Source organism: Nycticebus coucang, chromosome Y (assembly GCF_027406575.1).
Source record: "Nycticebus coucang isolate mNycCou1 chromosome Y, mNycCou1.pri, whole genome shotgun sequence".
NCBI classification, from domain to species: Eukaryota; Metazoa; Chordata; class Mammalia; order Primates; family Lorisidae; genus Nycticebus; species Nycticebus coucang.
Window position 1 is genome coordinate 27,057,854 of NC_069805.1, and position 19,648 is coordinate 27,077,501.

The 19,648-nt window shown below is 42.4% G+C and overlaps 1 long non-coding RNA gene across 1 annotated transcript; it reads right to left on the reverse strand.

Annotated features, from left to right (window-relative positions):
• Positions 1–9,288: 9,288 nt before the first annotated feature.
• On the reverse strand, positions 9,289–18,508 carry LOC128579005 (uncharacterized). Its single transcript, XR_008378028.1, has 3 exons — positions 18,333–18,508; positions 15,632–15,824; positions 9,289–10,121 (listed from the first exon to the last, which is right to left on the reverse strand). It is a non-coding gene; the product is annotated as an uncharacterized LOC128579005 (long non-coding RNA).
• Between the last annotated feature and the right edge of the window lie 1,140 nt (positions 18,509–19,648).

Below are 19,648 nucleotides of genomic sequence, written 5' to 3' on the forward strand. Positions count from 1 at the left end.
TATATATAGCTCACCCTAAATTTACCTTATAATTGGAAAGGTCTTTGTGTTTGACCTGGACTATATTCAAAGGACAGAAAAATTTTCACTTGTCTACATGATGGAAGATAGTTTCAAACAAGGAGCCAGGGGCACACTAATGGAAGGTCCTGCACCATAACAGGAATTCTGACAAAGGTCACTATCTTCTGGACTATTTATATTTCAAAGTAATGAGTCCTGAGCCCTGGAGAAAGACAGACCTGAATTTGAAAAGGAGGTAAGAAGATTATTTATCTGGTAAAATTATGTACTTATATTTCAAAGAGTCAGAAAAAAATTTACATACAAAATTTTCTAAATTAAAATCTTTAAGATAAAGGAAGAGAGAAAATCTTTACATTCCATTTGGGGTATTTGTCTGGTATGTCTAGTTTCCATTTGCTCTTACATGAGACAGGTCTAAGGCCACTTCCTTGAACTCGTGGACATAATTCCAGGAGACACTGACAGCCACCACAGAGACAGCATGAAAGAGGGTTTATGGAGTAAAAATAATCAGAAGACAGGAGCTATCAAGGACACATGAGAGGGGCAGTGTAGAGTTTGTTCATGTACTGGTTGAGCCATTGGCCTGTAAAAGAAACTAAAAATCTCAGGACCAAATTTGTATGCAAAAGCAGAGGTCAAGACCAGAGGCTGAGTCATTTAAGACATTTTTTTATGAATGGTTGGTACTAACAACATGTGTCATCCAGAACCTCAGGGAATGGAATTCCCTGCTGGGTACCCCAAAGCAAAATCATGCAATTGTCCCTCTGGCTCTGCAGGCTGAGTCTAGCTCCTAAAACAAAAATCTGCTTTTTTCCATACTAATAATGTTTCTTTTAAGTTTGTCTTCCCAAGTATACCACAGAGACAAGATCAATTCTTCTTTCACATACCCAGGAACATCCACTTAACTGATTCTTCCTTCACTCTCTTTTTCTGTTCAGACATTCACTTTATCCTATGTAAAATATAACTTTTCTAAGCTTCCCAGGAACATAACCATTTTGCCTCAGTACCCATAGCTTCAGTTGTTTTTTCCTTTGTATGCCTTGTCATGTTTAAGCACCACAGTTCTCAAATGATCCTTAACAACAATCAAAGATCCATCTGTAATTTGTGTTTTTTTTTTTTTTTCTATTTCCAGGAATGTCTACAAACTTTGTCTTAATAAAATATCCTTTGATTTCTATCTTTGCCTCTGTCACTTCTTTGGTTTGCTGGTGCTATAGATAATTGCCCAGGCTGGGAAATGGTCAGGCTAATTTCTGTTCTATGCATGTGGATGAAGTAATCATTGCCTGGGTGGGCAGCACGGCTGAAGAAGGACCATGTTGCTGATACAGATTCAAGGTCAGAGACATAGAATAACCCAGGAGTCTTCTGGGCACTGAGGTGGGTAACTGGTGAACACTCTAGGAGTAGAGGAATTGTGGGCTGGATTCCAGAGGGTGGAGCCCTGCCTGAGAAGGGTAAGAGCACATCACTGTCTAGTGTGCAGGTGCATAAAAGGGTGGGAATCACCTGGAGGCACAAGAATTGGGAGAAGAAATCTGACCTCAGAGCATCTCTCATCTAAGCCCACAGCATCCACTAACAGGAGGGGAAGTAGAATCACTGCACAATTTCTAGTTTGAAAGCCTGTGTGCCCCTTCCTGTGACAGTTGCAATCTTTCTCCAGCCGTGGCTTCTGTCATGTCTTTCTTTAACACTTGTGACAGAAAATAAACGCGGTTTGCTAAATAACAACTAATATTCCAATGAGAATTGCATCTGCAAAATTCAATTTTGACACCACCCAGAATTAACAGATATCTCACAAGTTCAGGTCTTAGCCCCATCACACTGGTCTCACTGCAGATAACTGTGGCTAGACTAAAGGCCCTTCGGTAATTTTGCGCAACTGCTTGTGAATCAGGGGCTCCCACAATCATGTCCAGAAGTTTAATAATTTGATACAAATACTCACAGAAGTCAAAAAGCCACATTACTTATATTCACCAATTTTATATAAAGTAGACCACTCATAAAAAGCTATATGAGGGCCGAGTACGGTGGCTTATGCCTGTAATCCTACCACTCCGAGAGGCCATAGTGGATGATTTGCCATGAGCTCACAGGTTGGAGACTAGCCTGAGCAAGAGACCCCTTCTCAAAAAAAAATAGCAGGGCCTTGTGGTGTGCGCCTGTACTCTGAGCTTCTTAGGAGTCTGAGGCAAAAGAATCACTTGAGACCAGAAGTTTGAGGTTGCTGTGAGCTATGACACCATGGAACTCTACCACAGGTTACAAAGTTGAGACTGTATTCAAAACAAACAAACCAAAAAAAGACACATCAGAATATACTAAGTGTAGAATACAAATGTCTTAACACAATAACTAAGAAAATGCAGTGAAGGCTATGTTAACTCATTTCATAAAAGTATTTTAAATTGTATATAAAATAGCACATTAATGTACACAGCTAGGATTTATTTAAAAAAAAATAGAAGCTACATGAAAAGACACATATAGGGCAAGGGAAAGTGCTGGGAGATGATGGGGTTTGTAATTCATCTGGGAAGTAGCTGTAATTAAAGAAATTCTATGTCCTAGGCAGCCCTCTTTGCTAAGGCCTGTAATCCTAGAACTATTGGAGGCTAAGGGGGATGGATTACTTGACCTATAGCCTTTAAGATCAGCCTGACCAAGAGTGAGACCCCATCTCTACTACAAAAAGTAGCCATGCATTATGGTGGGTGCTGCCAAAACTGGGATGCTAATTCAAGAGGATAACTTGTGCTTAAGAGTTTAAGGTTGCTGTGGGCAACCAGGGCCCAACACCTCAGAGCAACAGAGTGAGGGTCTATCTCAAAAAAAAGAAAAAAAAAATTCCGTATCCTCTGAGTTCTCAAAAGCAAATCACTGCAAAAATCAGCCCTTCCCCTTATATAGATGATTATCTTTATTTTACTTATGACAAACCAGGCATAGACTCTGCAAATTCCTATTTTTTGCTCATAAACAATGAGTTGAACAGTTCTGTATTCAGCAGTGTAAACAAAAGACTCTTTCATGAAATTTCTCATAAGTTTCTCTCCTTTCCCAGCACCAAAACTTTGGCCAATTCTGACTTCAACATCTAACCACTCTTTAGGTCTCTGGTAGGAACAGGCTGACTTCAAGGAGAAACATTTCCTGACCAAGCTGATGATTTCTCCACCTCTATTCTGCCCTCATCTCCCACCTTTTTTCAAAACTTGTTTTCTCTTCTCTATGAAAGAAAGCCATTGAGTGTGGTGCTTCCAGATATTATACTTGGTGCTTTCCCCAAGCAATACTTTCTTACAATAATGAAAAAAATATTTTGTTTTGTTTTTTGCAGTTTATGGCTGGGGTTGGGTTTGAACCCACCATCTCCAGCATATGGGTCCTGTGCCCTACTCCTTTGAGCCACAGGAGCCACCCAAAGACTTTTTTGTGTTGTTGGACAATAAAATGTAATTTCAGGCTGGGTGCCCATAGCTCAATGGTTAGGGAATCAACCACATGCTCTGGGGCTGGTGGGTTCTAACCCACCCTGGGCTTTCAAAACAACAACAACAAAAATACCTGGGCATTGTGGCAGGCACCTGTAGCCCCAGCTACTTGAGAGGCTGAGGCAAGAGAATCACTTGAGCCCAGGAGTTTGAGGTTGCTGTCAGGTATGATGCCACGGTACTCTACCAAGGGTGACAAAATACAACTTTGTCTGTAAGAAAAAAATGTAATTTCAAATGTCTACTATTAAATAATGTCTACAAATACCCCCAGAACAAACCAGCTAAACCTTCAGAAAGGGCATCACATCGCCCCTCACTGCCATCAACCACATCTGCCTTTGGGTCCCCAGCTGTCCAGAGTTCTTCAGCTCCTCTTAGTACAAAGGGCTCCTCCCATGGCTGGTGGGAAGAGGCTGTGACCCTGCAAGGGAGAAATCCTAAGTCCTCAGTGACCACCGTTTCCAGAACCATGATTGACCTTGGCTTAGTCCCTGGACTCAGACCTTTGGTCCCCAGGGAAGGTTGTTCAATAACAATAACTCTTGAATGAGAAAATTTCAAGTGTTTAAAAAACCCACCAAAATCTGCAATAGGATAGATGAAAATTATAATGCACTTACATTACTTATGTCAGCACAAACAGCAAAAGTATCTGTTTTTGCAGACAATAATTATGTCACTTAACTATTCAGTCCATGAAAAAAAAACCATTTAGGAACGAATCATCTGAGAACACTTCCAGAAGTTCCCAAGTCCCCTTCCATAGTATGTAACATTAAGCTTCATTCTCCAGATGACAGAAAACAGAACAAAGTGTTAACTGTTACAGGTTCTCCGCTCTGTCTAAGAGAGGAACTGATGTTTTGTGAATATTTATTATTCACCAATTGATCTACCACATGTTCGTGTGGAAATGTAATCCTTTTTATAGAGCCATAACTCAATCCACACTTTGTCTCTTTCTTCTTCCTGGTATAATTGCAAAGTTAGGCTTTGAGTTACAATTAGAAATCATCCTCAAACAATAAGAGGTTGCAGAACCTTACAAACTCACTAAGATAGAAAGCAAAAGTGATTTCCTTTTTTACGAATCAATAGGTGACTATCTATTTCACTCCCTTTTCTGACCTCCACTTCTGTCTTGCCTCTTCAGGGAAATTTTTTTATTCTTTATTTTCTGTTCATGAATTACATTTTACAATCAATGAAAAATTAAAGCTGAAGAAAAAAAACACAGAACGTTTCACCAAAAAAATTTAGGGAATGTCAGTGGTGACTGGAATACAGAGATCTCTCAAGTACGGTCACCCTGTACCTTGGGACATGCTTACAACCTCATTCTGTTCACAGAATTCCCCAATGGCCACCCTCCCAGGAGAAACTGCATAATAGCTTTGAATGCACATGAAGTGTGTGTATTGGGTTCCAGTTATTCCTTTTTTTCTTGAGGCAGAGTCTCACGCTGTCATGCTAGGTACAGTGTCATGGCATCATAGCTCATGGTAACCACAAACACCTGGATTCCAGAGAACCTCCTGCCTAAATCTTCTGAGTAACTAACATTACACAGGTATGTGCCACAATTCCTTTCTACTTTTTTCATTTTTAGTATAAATGTGGTCTCGCTCCCACTCAGGGTGGTCACAAACTCCAGATGCTCAGGTAATCCACCCACCTCATCCTTCCAGAGTGCTAGGATTATAGGCTTGAACCACCTGGCCCAGCACTGTGTAGCAGGTTTCAAGCTGCCTTGCGGGGGATGGGTTACCCTTATCCTTTGGGATAGTTTTCCTACCTTGAAATATCTGAGAATCCAGAAGGCAGAAATAAGTTTTGCATTTTCCTGTGAATACCAGCATCTGAAAAATGCTGAAAAGTAATGTCTCCCAGAAATCAAACGTGAAGCTGGTATAACGAAAATTAAGGGTATACTATGAGAGGACTCTCAAACTGAAAGGCATTCATGGGTTGCCCCTGTGCTTCAAGGAGTAGGGCGCCCGCTCCATAAACTAGAGGTGGGCCTTATAAACTGGAGGTGGCAGGTCCAAACCCAGACCACACCAAAAAAACTGCAAAAAAAAGAAAAAAAAAAAGGATTCATTTACACCCCTGAGGGGCTCTAGTCCCATACTTTCTGTAGGGAAGAAATCCTCAGGAACCTGAGAAAAGTGTAGCTATTTGGAGACAGGGAGTAGAAGAAAGCAGGCCAGAAACCAAACCCATATTCCCGTAAATCCCAGGATGCTGACAAGAGTATAACCATCCTGGGAGAACAGCTAGTGATACAAAGCAGGTCAGACACCAAATGGCCTGGTCACAAAAACCTCCTCCCCACCCTCCTGAAATGCTTCAAGGCTGGTGTTCTTGGGAACAGGAGAATCTCCTCCCCTGGTCTTGGCTGGCTCTAGAGATAAGGCCTCTGTGGAAGATGGACAGCTTGTGTGGAGGCAGTAATGCTAATCTCACTCTCAGACCCAGCATCATTCACTCTGCAGCAATGACTTCCCTCGCCTGTCATGACTCCCTCCCACATTCTAACTGCACTAATAAAAGTCCCTTGAAGCTGTGCGAGAGGGGATGACTTTGGGTCAGACTCCATTCTGCACCATTAAAATAAAGCCTATCCTTAATCCCTGGAATGGTCTTCTCACTTTCTTGGGGACCCTGGCCGGATTCTATCCCTAAACTTGTGACTTCAGGCTGTGCACTGGAAGAAAATGGCCCAGGAATGGCATTTTTAGAACATCCCAGAAAGCACAGATGTTACCGTCATCTATAGTCATCCTCAGATAAATGCCAAGCTCAGGACGGGGATAAAACAAGGAGTGAGGACACATCCTCCTGTACAGTTACCAGTGGGGAATCTCAATGCAAAGACCTTCTGGGAAGGAGTGTGTCCCTAGGCAAGATAAAGGAGTAAAGCACAAAGATTGCTATCACCAAGTGTCACAGGCTATTGTCTGCTTTTTTCTTATGAAACATGTTCAGAAATTCATAAAAACCAAAACTTTGGAAAACAATCACCCACTGTTAAATAAAGAAATCACAAACAACAAAAATACTGCATCTGTTTGACGTGGGTGATAAAGAAAGAAAACAATTGATCATTCAAATTAGATGGGAAGTAGGTATTCGGAAAAATGAGAAAGGAACTGAAAATTTAGGATTTAATGTAAAACCTAGAAGAGTTAGGCTGAGGAAACAGAGGTAGATGTAGACTCAGCTTGCTGTACTTGTGGAAAATGGGGGGAGAAAACTATTCCCCTACAGAGTGTTAAAATATACAGGAGGCTATTAGGCTGACAGGGATGGAAAGCACTACGTCCCTATCTGAGAAAACCAAACTTTCACTTAAAATTATTCTTATTGTTGCAGCAAAAGAAGGCATGATAGAAAGAACCACCCAAACCTCTGTGCTTTAAGAAGAAAGGGCTTCATTTCAGCAAGCTCCCCGACTGCCTCTGTCTTTTCCTTGTCCTTGGGTGCCCTTCTCATTTCTCAGTTTCCCTGGGCTTATATAGAAGTAAAAACAAGTATTAGCTTCAAGGTTCCAGGAAACATTCCAACGAAAGTTTGTACACTTTCTTAAAAACTGAGTCACTAAGTGGAAGACTCAGTAAATGTGACCTTGGGGCTTCTGTGAAAAGCCTTTTTTGTTTGTATTTGATACAGAGTCTCATTTGGTCATCACTGGTCGAGTGTCGTGGCATCTTATCTCACAGCAACCTCAAAGCTTGGGTTCAAGTGATTCTCTTGCCTCAGCTTCCCAAGTAGCTGGGACTTCAGGTACATGCCACAACATCCAGCTATTTCTTGGTTGTAGTTGTCATTTTGTCATTGCTTTTTGGCAGGCAATGGCTGGATTCGAACCCACCAGCTCTGGTGTACGTGGCTGGCGCCTTAGCTGCTTGAGCTACAGGGCTTGAGCTACAGGCACTGAGCCTTAACTCATAGTTTTTCAATAAGATTTTCAAAAATTTCTCAGCCTAACCTGGGCACTGTGCTTTACTCCTATAATCCTAGCACTCTAAGAGGTCAAGATGAATGGTTTCCTTGAGCCCAGGAGTTCAAGACCAGCCACAGCAAGAACAAGACGCAGTCTCTACTAAAAACAGAAAAACCGGCTCTGCACCCATAGCACAGTGGTTACAGCACCAGCCACATACACTAAGGGTGACATGTTCAAACACATCCCACAACAACTGCAACAAAAATATGCCCCGGCCTGCGAGGCTAATTCAACAGGGACCTAGGGTAGGGGGCGAGGGAGTGAAAAAGACAAGAGACACAAGGAACGAGAACAAGACAGGATTCTGAATAAGCTCCGAAAACTTTATTTTTTTAACAGCTATTTAAGCACAAGCAAAGGAGGAAGTCTGCTCGGGGGTATGAGATATAAGTGGGTGGGGAATTCCTGGTAGCAGGTATGGTAATCTTATTTCCTGGAGACAACGGTCAGAATTTTCTTATCGCCTGCAAATGTTTACAGGCTGTAACTTTCATTGTACCTAACTTAATTGCAGTAATTTTTCATAGTGGGTTCATTAAGTTTTTGGCTACCAGCATCTCCTCCCTTTTTATATTTTTTGTTTGAGGCGGCTAGGTGAGGAACGAGCGTTTCATTTATGGATGAGTGGGCATTGACCTATGGGGGGAAGTATTGACCTGATTCCTCCCGCGGGATTGAATTTTCCCACATTTTAGGTGGCTCTTGGTGTCTTTTGGGGAGGAGAGGTAGAGCCTTTTAATGGAGTGGCTTTACTCAAGATTGACACCAACCTCTGTGCAAATCAGGATTGCTTCCAAGGGGACTCAGAGTGGACGATAGTTTCCTCCCTTTGCAGTGCTTTGCCTCGCACCCCATATAGGTACCCACGCTGTGTTCGCATTGGGTCAAACCAGAATGCATAGATCTGAGTTCTATGCAGGTCTCAAAGGAGGTCTATCGTTCTCAGGTTCTGCCAGGCCTCTATCAGCCAAGTCGAGTCTGTAGTAATGTATTTGTAAGGGTTTTGATGCCAAGGAGTCAATTTGTTTTTTAATAAAATTAGTTAATCTGTTGAGTATAAAAGGTCCTAAGGTGATTAACAGCAAGAGACTAATCAGGGGTCCTACAAGGGGCATTAATAAGGAGAACATAGAAGATTTCCACCAATCATCAGCAGTAGCGGAAAATTTTTGTTTTTGTAAATCAATACTAAGCTTATGTAATTTCTTAACTTGGGTTTCTACTACACCAGATTCATTAATATAGTAACAACATTCTTCCCCTAAAAATAAGCATGTTCCACGTTTTTCAGCTGTTAAAAGATCTAGAGCCCACCGATTTTGTAAAGTTACTTGAGCAAGAGAAGTGATTTGTCATTGTAAAGAAGCTAGAGATTCAGCCGAGGCTTCTACTGCTAATTGGAACTGTTGAGAAAGTGTAGCTGTAGTAACAAGGGAGTGTCCTAACGCTCCTCCCGCCAGGCCAGCAGCCACCACAGAAGTTGCGAGAGAAACGCCAGGTACTAGAGGCAGGAATACAGCTCGTTTTGCTCTAGAAGTAGGTGGGTTAAATGATTCTAAATATTCAGCTGGGGTACGGAGAGTAAGCTGAGGTATTAGCGTAACGGAAAGGCATAAGAGTTCCTTATCTATAAGAGTTGTTAGATTTTTGGAAAGAGTGCCGTTACACCAAATGAAAAAGCCGTTGGGGGCAGTAAGGTTATTTGTGGGAGGAGAAGTTGTGTTACAAAGATGAAAAGTAGCATTAGAATAACAAAAATCAAATTGCTCTCGCTCAGGGGTCAGGAACAGGGAAACACCAAAAATAGGCTTAAAAGGGTTATCGGTTGTAAGGGTATGATTAAGTGAGGAGGGATAGGGGACTGCTATTACAGGGGGCACCCTAAGGCAGCACAAAGAAAGCATGCAGAAACATTGCCAAGGCCGGTAATATTGGCAATTAAAAGGCCTTCTCTGAGAAGGGAGAGCCAAGAAAAGGGATTTTGTGAAGACGTGGGAGAAAGTTGTGCAGTTAATTCCTTTTCTTGCTTTTGAATAGTAGCATGGAGGATTGTTTGGACTTGAACAAGGGAGCGCCAAACATATAATTTGCTGCTAGGCCATGTATTGCATCTATTCGTTTACATGGCTCCCTTCACCGGGGACTTCCATGGTGAGTCCCACGGGTCCCAAATGACCCACGTATACATCTTGTTGTTTGGCGAGTGAAAGAACTGATGAGAGTTATAACTGACTGAGGTGAGCAGATAGTTTTGTCCAATGGAACGGAGCTCATGCATTTTACAATAGTAAAAGGACAACCTACATTTTGCTCATACCAGTAATTTTTACAGTTAGGGTGAGTTTGATCAAATAAAAAACATAAGCCTGGCGCGAAGGTAGTGCCAGCTGTAAAATCTGAAAAGTCAAGATAAATAGGTGACTGGCATCCTGCAGTTGGGCAGTCAGCTGTAGCCAGGAGTTGGCTGAATTGTTTACCCTCAGATTTGTAGTTTTCTGTAAAGAAGAAGCGCCAAGTGAATGGGTTGGTAACTGACTTGTCGTTCGAGGTTGAAGAGGTTTGGTCTGGGAAAAGTATTAACAGGAATAGCAGCATTGTGCAGGGTCCTTTCATTTTCTTGAAAGAGAAGAGATAAGTATTCTCAGGGAAGGGATGGTTCCCTGGATAAGCTATCATTATTAACCTGTTTTACTAGTCTTTCGGGGAGCCATCGAGCAGCTCCTTCTTTGGTGTTATAAATACAGGCCGATCCTCTTGCCCATATGAGGACTGGGTCTGGTCCATTCCATTTAGAGGTAAGGGGATCTTTCCACATTACTGTGGCGTGGCTGTACTTAGTCTCAGAGTGCCAGAGACGATCAGCAGTGGTTTTTCCCTGAGCATCCATGCTCAAAAATTAAGGACAAATAAAGCATGATGAAGAATATTTTTGGGTGAGCCTCGTTGAGGATACCATCCCCCCTTTTTTAATTCGCGTAAAGTGTTTTTAATGGTGTGATGGGCACGTTCAACAATGCCTTGGCCCTGGGGATTTTAGGGAATGCCAGTGATGTGTTTGATGTGTAATTGGTGGCAAAAGGCTTGAAAGTTTTTGCCAACGTATCCGGGGCCATTATCAGTTTTAATAATTTTGGGTTTGCCCATAATGGATAGGCAGGTCAAGACATGTGCTATAACATTTTTTGATGCTTCTCCAGTTTGTAAGGAGGCAAAAATGAAGCCACTAAAGGTATCTATAGTAACATGGAGATATTTAAGCTTGCCAAATTTGGGGATGTGTGTGACATCCATTTTCCAGACTTCATTTGGTATTAAGCCCCTGGGGTTTATGCCTAGATGAGGGGTTGGGAGAAGTGTCACACAGGCAGGACATTGTTTAATGATTTGATGTGCCTGTTCACGAGTAATGTTGAATAGAAGACGAAGGGTTTGGGCATTCAAGTGATGTAAAGCATGACTTTGTTGGGCCTGTTCAAAAGAATTGATCAATACTGGAAAAACCGGGCGAGTAGCAGTGTCAGTACAAGTGTTCCCTTTGGATAGAGGGCCAGGTAAATCAGAGTGGGCCCGAACATGCCCAATAAAAAAGGGGTGGCATCTAGAAGCAATAAGTTTTTGGAGTTTTGAAAAAAGGGGTGTAGCATTTGTGGAAGGTTTGATATAGGGGACAGTTTGGAGGACAGGAAGGGAATGAGCAATATAAGCACTGTCAGTAAATAAATTGAAAGGGTAATCTTTTAATAAGTGAAATACTTGTAAGACAGCGAAAAGTTCCAAAAGTTGGGCAGATGTAAAAGGGGAACGGATGGAAGTAGCCTGTCCATTAATGACATAAGCTGCCATTCCGTTAGAGGAGCCATCTGTGAACACTGAGTAGGCATTTAAAATGGGCTGAAAAGAGGTATATTTTGGAAAAATAAAGGGATGAATTCTAGCATTGGAGTAATTTATCAGCAGGGTAATGGTTATCAAGTACTCCTAAGAAGTAGGAAGAAGCTATAGGCCATTCATCTGTAGTTTGCATAAGCCAATTTAATTGTTCCTTAGAATATGGCACAATTATTTTTTCAGGGTCTTTTCCGAAAAATTGACAGCTTTGTTCACGTCCTGAAATAATGAGTTTAGCGACCAAAAAGGCATAAGGGGCAAGTACTTTTGAGGGGGAGGCCGGAAGGTGGACCCATAAAAGGGGGCCTTGTTCCCAAAAAACTCCAGTAGGTGTATGTGAGGTAGCGCAGATTGCAAAAAGGAGAGGTTCGTTATATGAAATAAATGAAACTCCTTGGTCTCAGATAGCCTTTTTTACTAAGTGCAAGGCATTTGTGGCTGCAGGGGTTAAGGTGTGAGGGGAAGAGGGATTAGAATCACCCTTAAGAATATCTAAAAGTGGTTTAAGCTCCCCAGTAGTGAGCTTAAGGTAGGGTCTGATCCAATTAATGTCACCTAACAATTTTTGGAAATCATTAAGTGTTTTAAGGTGGCTTGTCTGGAGTTGAAGTTTTTGAGTGATAATTTTTTGTTGGGAAAGTTCAAATCCTAAATAAAAATAAGGATCATGTAATTGGATTTTATCAGGAATGATTTGAAGTCCTTTATCTGCTAGTTTCTGTGATAATTCTTGGCAGCAGTAAAGTAGTTGAGGACCTTCCGGGCCGGCTAGAAGAATGTCATCCATATAATGGATGATATAAATAGAGGGCCAAAGGTCACGGAAGGGATGTATTATTTGTGCTAAAAATTTTTGGCATAGTGTTGGACTATTGGTCATGCCTTGGGGTAAAACTTGCCACTGAAAGCAGGACATAGGTCCTTTGAAATTAGTAACTAGTAAACTAAAGGCAAACCTTTGTCTATCTTCAGGGTGTAAAGGGATGGTAAAAAAGCAATCCTTAAGGTCTATTATTATTTTAAAGTAGTCAGTAGGAATGGCTACAGGAGTGGATAAACCAGGTTGTAAAGCTCCCATGATAAACATAGTTTTATCGATTTCTCTTAAATTTTGTAATAGTCTCCATTTGCCAGATTTTTTCTTGATAACAAAAATAGGCGTATTCCAGGAAGAGGTGGTGTGTTCAATATGGCCGGCATGGATTTGTTCCTGTACTAACGCTTTTGCAGCAGTCAATTTTTCTGAAGTTAATGGCCATTGGTCAACCCACACAGGTTTATCTGTTTTCCAGGAAATTTTGTCTGTGTGGGGTACAGGAATGTCAATGGCCATTAGGGTAAATTTTTCGCGCCAAATCCCAAACGATCGAATTTTTCAGTTATTGGAATAGGGTCTTTAATTCCCCGTGAAAACTTTCCTAAGCCTTGTCCGGGTCGAAACCCCTGCTTTAGCATTTGGTGGGTAATTATTTCATTGGGGCTACACATTATAAGATTCATTTGAGTAAGAATATCTCTGCCCCTTAAATTGATAGGTAATCCGGGCACAACATAGGGTTGTACAGTGTCGCTGTTTCCTTCCTCATCGGTCCAATTAAGAAATTGAGAACTTTGTTGAGGATTGGAAGTTTGGCCAATGCCCTGCAGGTGTGTCAGTGAGGCTGTAAGGGGCCAAGAGGGAGGCCAATTTGCCTGAGAAATAATTGTAGCATCAGCTCCCATGTCAATAAGGCCGTTAAAAGCTTTTCCTTCTAGTTTTAATTTAAGGAGGGGTCTGTCCTGGGTAATACTCTGCACCCAATAAGCATAGACGAACCAAAGTTATTCGAACCTCTGAAATCCTGAAGGAAGTTTTTATTGGAAAACTGGAGGGGGATTAAAAGTAATTGAGCAATTCTATGGCCGGATTTTACAGTGAGGAGACCGCAGGTGGATGCGGCTAAGAGTTTAATTTCACCAGTATAGTCATTATCAATTACCCTAGGAAAGATGCTTAAACCCCCAAGGGTGGAGCTGGCACGTCCCAAGAGGAGGCCAAAAGTGTTAGGGGGCAAAGGACCATAGACTCCCGTGGGCAGAATTTGGGTTCCCATTTCAGGGGTTAGTATTGTGGTGGTGGAGGAACAAAGGTCCAATCATGCGCTGCCTGCGGTGGTTCGGTAGAGAGAGTTGATGGTTGGGCTTGGGTTTGAGGGACGAACCCGATAGCCCCGGGGTTCTGCCTTAGTTTCGGGGCGGGGGCTGGCCCCTCTGGGAGTTTCCCTGCTTCTGAGGAAGGGGGTTTCCTTGCGAGCCAGTTTTTGAGCGGCACTCAGAGGCCCAGTGTTTTCCTCGTTTACATCTGGGGCATATTGAGAGAGGAGCCGCACGTATCGCCTTAGGCTCGGTGCATTCTCTGGAAAAGTGTCCTGGTTGTTTGCAATTAAATCAAGTTTTAGGCTGGTTATTAGGGGAAAAATCCTTAATAGCAGCACCAATGGCAAGTCCTATGGCATGGGCGGAACCAATGCCTGCACATAATTTGATACAGTCAGAGATATCGGCACCGCGGCGGTGGGGACTTATGGCAGCCTGGCAAGTGGGGTTGGCATTCTCAAAAGCAATATGTTTAATAAAGGCGCTTTCACTTTCTTCCTGTCCAAAGAGCCGGTGGGCCGTATCTGTAAGGCAGCTGATAAAATTACTGTAAGGCTCATCAGTACCTTGGCGGATTTTGGCCAGGAAGGTAGTGGCTGATCCTTTAGGGGGGAGCTGTCTCCACGCCTTTAGACATGCAGTTTGAAATTGCGCCAAAAGACCAGGAGGGAATCGAGCCTGTTTTTCATTGGTATCATAAAGGCTGCGTCCCAAAAGTTTGTCTTTGGTCCATCCCCGTGCAGCTTTGCTTTCAGAATTGTGAGCGGCTATTTCTCTACAATTTTCAATGAAATCAGTTTTCCAAAGAACATAGTCACCGAATGTTAATGCAGCACGGGCTGTAGAATACCAATCGTTGGGGGTGAGCCAGCGGTCACTTAGACTTTCTACTAAGGAAATGGTAAATGGAGCCACGGGGCCATAATTAGTTACTGCCATTTTAAGGTCCTTCATATGTTTAAAGCCAAGGCGACGATAAATGCTGATTTTTAATATCCCCTTTTATGTTTTCAGCGTCCTCGGAAGGTTCATTTTCATTATCAGAGTCTCCCGAGGTTGCACTCTCATTAATTGCCTCAGCATTATCTGAGTCAGGGGGGTCTTCTTCATCTTCGACATTCTTATGTGAACTATCGGGAGGAGGTTGGGATTTACTTCTGGTAACCGGGAAAGCCAGTACAGATCTACAGGCTTTTTGTTTTGGTTTATTTTTTGTAGTGTCGGGCAGCGGGGAATGGGAGGCTAATTCTAGATGGAGGGCTTTCAATTCTTTTATCAGTTGGAGATGTTCTCGTTTTTCAGCCAGTAATTTTCTAAGGCAAGCTGTTTTCTGTGCAAGTTGGGTTTTAGCTCTGGTGGTGTAGTCAGCCTCATCAGTCGTGTCTAGGACCGGGGTGAAAAATGGGGGGGCAGTGGCGTAAGAGGGGGGTTTGACGGGGGTGGCCAATCAGGGTTATGATATTTGGTGGCTTCCTCCTCTAGAGATGAAGCCTCATCAGGATTGAGGGTGTCATCAGGCCCATCTGTGACCGGGGGAGAAAGGAGGGATAAATCTCATGTGTAGTGGGTTTTGTAGGAACCGGCTTAAGCGTGGTGGTACTAGGATTGGGGGTAGGGGCTTTTATCAATACAGGTATGTCGGGTTCAGGTATGGGAATAGATACAGAGACACAAATAGAGGGTGGTCGGGAAAGTCTTTGTAATACTTTTTCTCCCTCCATAATGATTTCCTGAATGTCTGGCCGTTTTTTTATGGATCTTTAAAACATCATTAATAAGAGTCCAATAAGAGAAGGCCTGAACTGGAATTTTTTCAGGGCCAAAAGATTTATAATAATCTTTAAATAATCTCCTACTCTGGCCCACCGTCTCTCATCAATAGTTCCTTCAAGGGGGAACCATGAGCATATATCAACGACAAATTCAAAAAATCTCTTAAGGTCTTTTTTCTTCACCTAAGTTCCTCGTGTCTTGAAGGACTCTTTAAGTCCCTGTAAGAATAAGTCATGTGTACTCAATGCTTGTCCCATGATTTCGTTGCTTCACTTACCCAAATCGGATCTGTCTCACAGGAGGGTGACTCTGTGGCGATCACGGTGCGGATCTTCACTCGCTCCTCCCTTGAAGCAGCGGTCCAAGGTGCGGCTAGCCTTTAGGAAGCAACGCTCTCTCGGAACCCAGACCCAAATTGCCCCACGTTGGGTGCCAGTTGCCCCGGCCTGCGAGGCTAATTCAACAGGGACCTAGGGTAGGGGGTGAAGGAGTGAAAAAGACAAGAGACACAAGGAACGAGAGCAAGACAAGATTCTGATCAAGCTCCGAAAACTTTATTTTTTAACAGCTATTTAAGCACAAGCAAAGGAGGAAGTCTGCTTGGGGGTATGAGATATGAGTGGGTGGGGAATTCCTGGTAGCAGGTGTGGTAATCTTATTTCCTGGAGCCAACGGTCAGAATGTTCTTATCGCCTGCAAATGTTTACGGGCTGTAACTTTCATTGTACCTAACTTAATTGCAGTAATTTTTCATAGTGGGTTCATTAAGTTTTTGGCTCCTGGCAAAAATATAGCGAGGTGTTGTGGTGGGTGCCTTTAGTTTCACCTGCTTGGGAGGCTGAGGGAAGAAAATCGCTGAAGTCAAAGAGTTTCAGATTGCTGTGAGCTGTCACAGCACAGCACTCTGCTGAGAGTGACACACTGAGACTCTGTCTCAAAAGAAAAAAAAAAAAAGAAAGAAAAACTAGCCAACATTGTGGCACAAGTCTGTAGTCCCAGCTACTCTGAAGCCTGAGGGAAGAGGATGGTTCAAGACCAAAAGTTTGAAGTTTCTGTGAGCTATGATGCCAGGGTACTACACGCAAGGCAACAGTGAGACTCTGACTCAAAAAAAAAATTGTCTCAGCCCTGCTCCTTTCCCTGCCCAATGGCATCCCCACCCCCTGTGTATTTCTGGTTGGGCAAACCAAGCAGGAACCCAACAAACCAAAAGGAAATGTACATTCTTTGTTTTTACATTTCCTTGGCTCCTTTCCCATTTACAATTAGTTCCTGTACATCTCAATGGTCCAGGTGGAACAATGCAGCATGAACAATCAGGTCAGAGGATTGGAAACACCTGGAAAACATCTGTAGTCAACCTCTACTGAGCAAAAAATCCACAGCATTCACATTCACAATGCCTTGTGAATTCAGCTGCAATTACCTCCCCACCCCCTATTAAATTCAGCAACCCAGTGTATCTCACCCTGGCCTTCTTCCTTTCATCTTTTGCCATGACAAACTGTCTCCCTACTTTCCTCTCTGGAGCATCTTCTCTTCACTCACTACTTGTTCTCATCTGTCTTTCTCACATCTTCCCCCATTTTCTTCCCTCTAATAGCAAATAAATGAGCACTTTTATATTCTAATCTTGCCCTATAGAGATTCTTTTCCCATCCCACATGCAGGACCAACTGAGCAACTGAGCATCTTCCCACACTTCTCACTAATGCAAAGGCCAAGGGAAAACCTTCCCCTTAATTCTCTGACACAAATGTCATATTCGAAAGAGAAAGGCAAACAAATTCACTAATGTACTTCCTGTATGGGGAAATCACAGACATTAGGCCAACTTCCTTTTGGGGTACAGAAGCTTAAAGACTTTCATAAAAGGTGAGATGGGGATATAGACCATTCTCATGAAAGCCAAAAATGATTAGAAAATGAATGCACCAGGGGGAAGTGAACTGTCTTGTAAATTATTCTTTTAGGAATCTGAGTGAACTAGAGAGGCAGAAATTTTGTTGAAGAAAAAAATCATCCTCCAAGAATAACTGGATTTTCCAACTGCACTAGTTAAGGTAGTAACAGGAAAGTAATAGAAGGCGACCACTTTTGCTTTATTAAGCTTTGTTGTTGCATAACAACATTTTAGAGAATCCATCACTAAATCCATCACTTCCCTCTTGTGGGTGAGGGAAGCAATACTAAGTTAAAAAGACCTTGATTTTCAGGCTTATTTCAGAAAAGCTTTTCCATTTTTAAAAATAACACAATTTTTGAAAGAATCATTTGCTGTGCCACAACATCAACTTAGCGGGGAAAAATATTTAGGCTTAAGCAGTCACAAACCGCTAATTATCCTTGGGGAACAAAGCCAGGAACGATTCACCTCGATAGTCCAAATAAGGTGAATAACTAACCATACCCAATCAGTTCTTGAATTTGGTTTGGATGCTCAAGCACCTTGCTTTCCTTCAAACACCCTTCACCGCCAACCTGGAGCCTCCGAATTACAAATCACGGCTGAGGGTCTTCGAATTCATGAATGGCCCTTTGTTCAAAAAATTAAACTCTTTAACCTTTTAATGTTACCTGAGTTTATTCTATCAGAAGAATGGAGGAACTTAGGTCCTCACAGGCCACGATCCTGCCCTTCACCTAGCCCCGTATACCTAACTGGAATTGTTCCCTACAGATCCTTCCATTGCCACCACATTGGAGGGATGTGGTCCTGCAGGCAAACAGCTACTCAGAGATTGCTCTGGGACGTGGTCAAAGTAACCACTCCAGGAAGGAGCAGGATGCCCGTGGTCCCAGCTGCCTGCCCAACAGCAATCTTAGCCAAGGTGGTTATGAAGGCCAGGGGTGCCCATGGCACACTAATGTTTTAAGGTTTCAAAGCTAAAGTGACATGGCCCCTGGTACAGCCACAGCCATTTTTGTCTTCAACCAGACAGCTCCCACTCTCAGGACACCTCATCCAATAAACTCACCATTTCTCTGTTTCCAAGGTGTCCTACAGATCTCCTAGGACCTGCAGGTCACAAGGTGAGAGAAGCTGCAGCAAAGACACCTGGGTCCTCCTGGAGATGTTACAGCGAAGAGGAGACCACAGCTTGGTCCCTAGAGCAAGAGAAAAATCCTGTACCTGATCCTGGATCCACCTCTACTTTCAGGCTGTACCTCTGATTGGATCATTCTTAACGCAGCTTCCCTGACAGGATAGGTCCTAAGGCCCCACCCCTCTGGCCTTGAGTGACAGGAGATAAGATTAGGGAAGAAGCTGAAAGAGACCAGGAGTCTAAGGGTTTCTTGACTGGAGTGTATTGTAATTTCCTTTTTTTTCTTTTCTTTTTTTTGGAAAGAACCATGATATTATTCATCTATATAGTCCAGGGCCACCTACTTACCACAGAGTAGCTGTTTAACAAATATCAACTGAATGAATGAAAATATATTTACTGAGTATTTAGCTTGTGCTGGGCTTGGGAGCCCATTATTAAGTAAGAGCTATACCCTGCTTTCAAGACATTTTCTTTTTTCCTTTTCTTTTCTCTCTTTTTCTTTTTGCATTTCTTTTCTTTTTCTTTCTTTTTTTTTTTTTTTAAACATTTCACTTTGTGGCCCTTGGTAGTGTCATACCACACAGCAACCTTAAACTCTTGGGTTCAAGTGATTCTCTTGCCTCAGCCTCCCAATTAGCTAAGACTACAGGTTCCTGCCACAAATGCCTGGCTCTTTTTAGAGAGGAGGTCTTTCTCTGGCTCAGGCTGATCTCCAACCTGTGACTAGCTCAGGCAATCCACCTGCTTCAGCCTTCCAAGTGCTAGGAGTACAGGTGAGCCCCTTAGCACTATGTCACTGATTTGGTGAGCTATAAACATTTTCTTGTTTTTTTTTTTTATGAAAACTTTTATATATAATGAATTATTTTTGAAAGATGTTCAGAGCACAGTAGGTATGCATATCAATGTTTAAACCCCTTTAAAGTGATTATACCTGTATAACTTTGTTATAAGAAAACAAATGTTTTGTTGATCTAATAATTGCACAGGGGTTTATTTCTAAATTGTGTGAGGTACAGCCTTAAAAAAAAAAAAAGTTTTGAGATTCATTCATACATGATACAAGTTAACAAGAATTTGCCAATGAACACCAATGTATGTCAAAATCATCCAAAGTGAATGAAGTCATGTTACGCAGCAATTCCTTATTGTGCCTGAAGTAGTGAGACCATGCAGCTTGTACTGAATATGAATATGTTGTACAGTTCTATCTGGATTTGAAATTGTGAAGTGGTTGGACATGA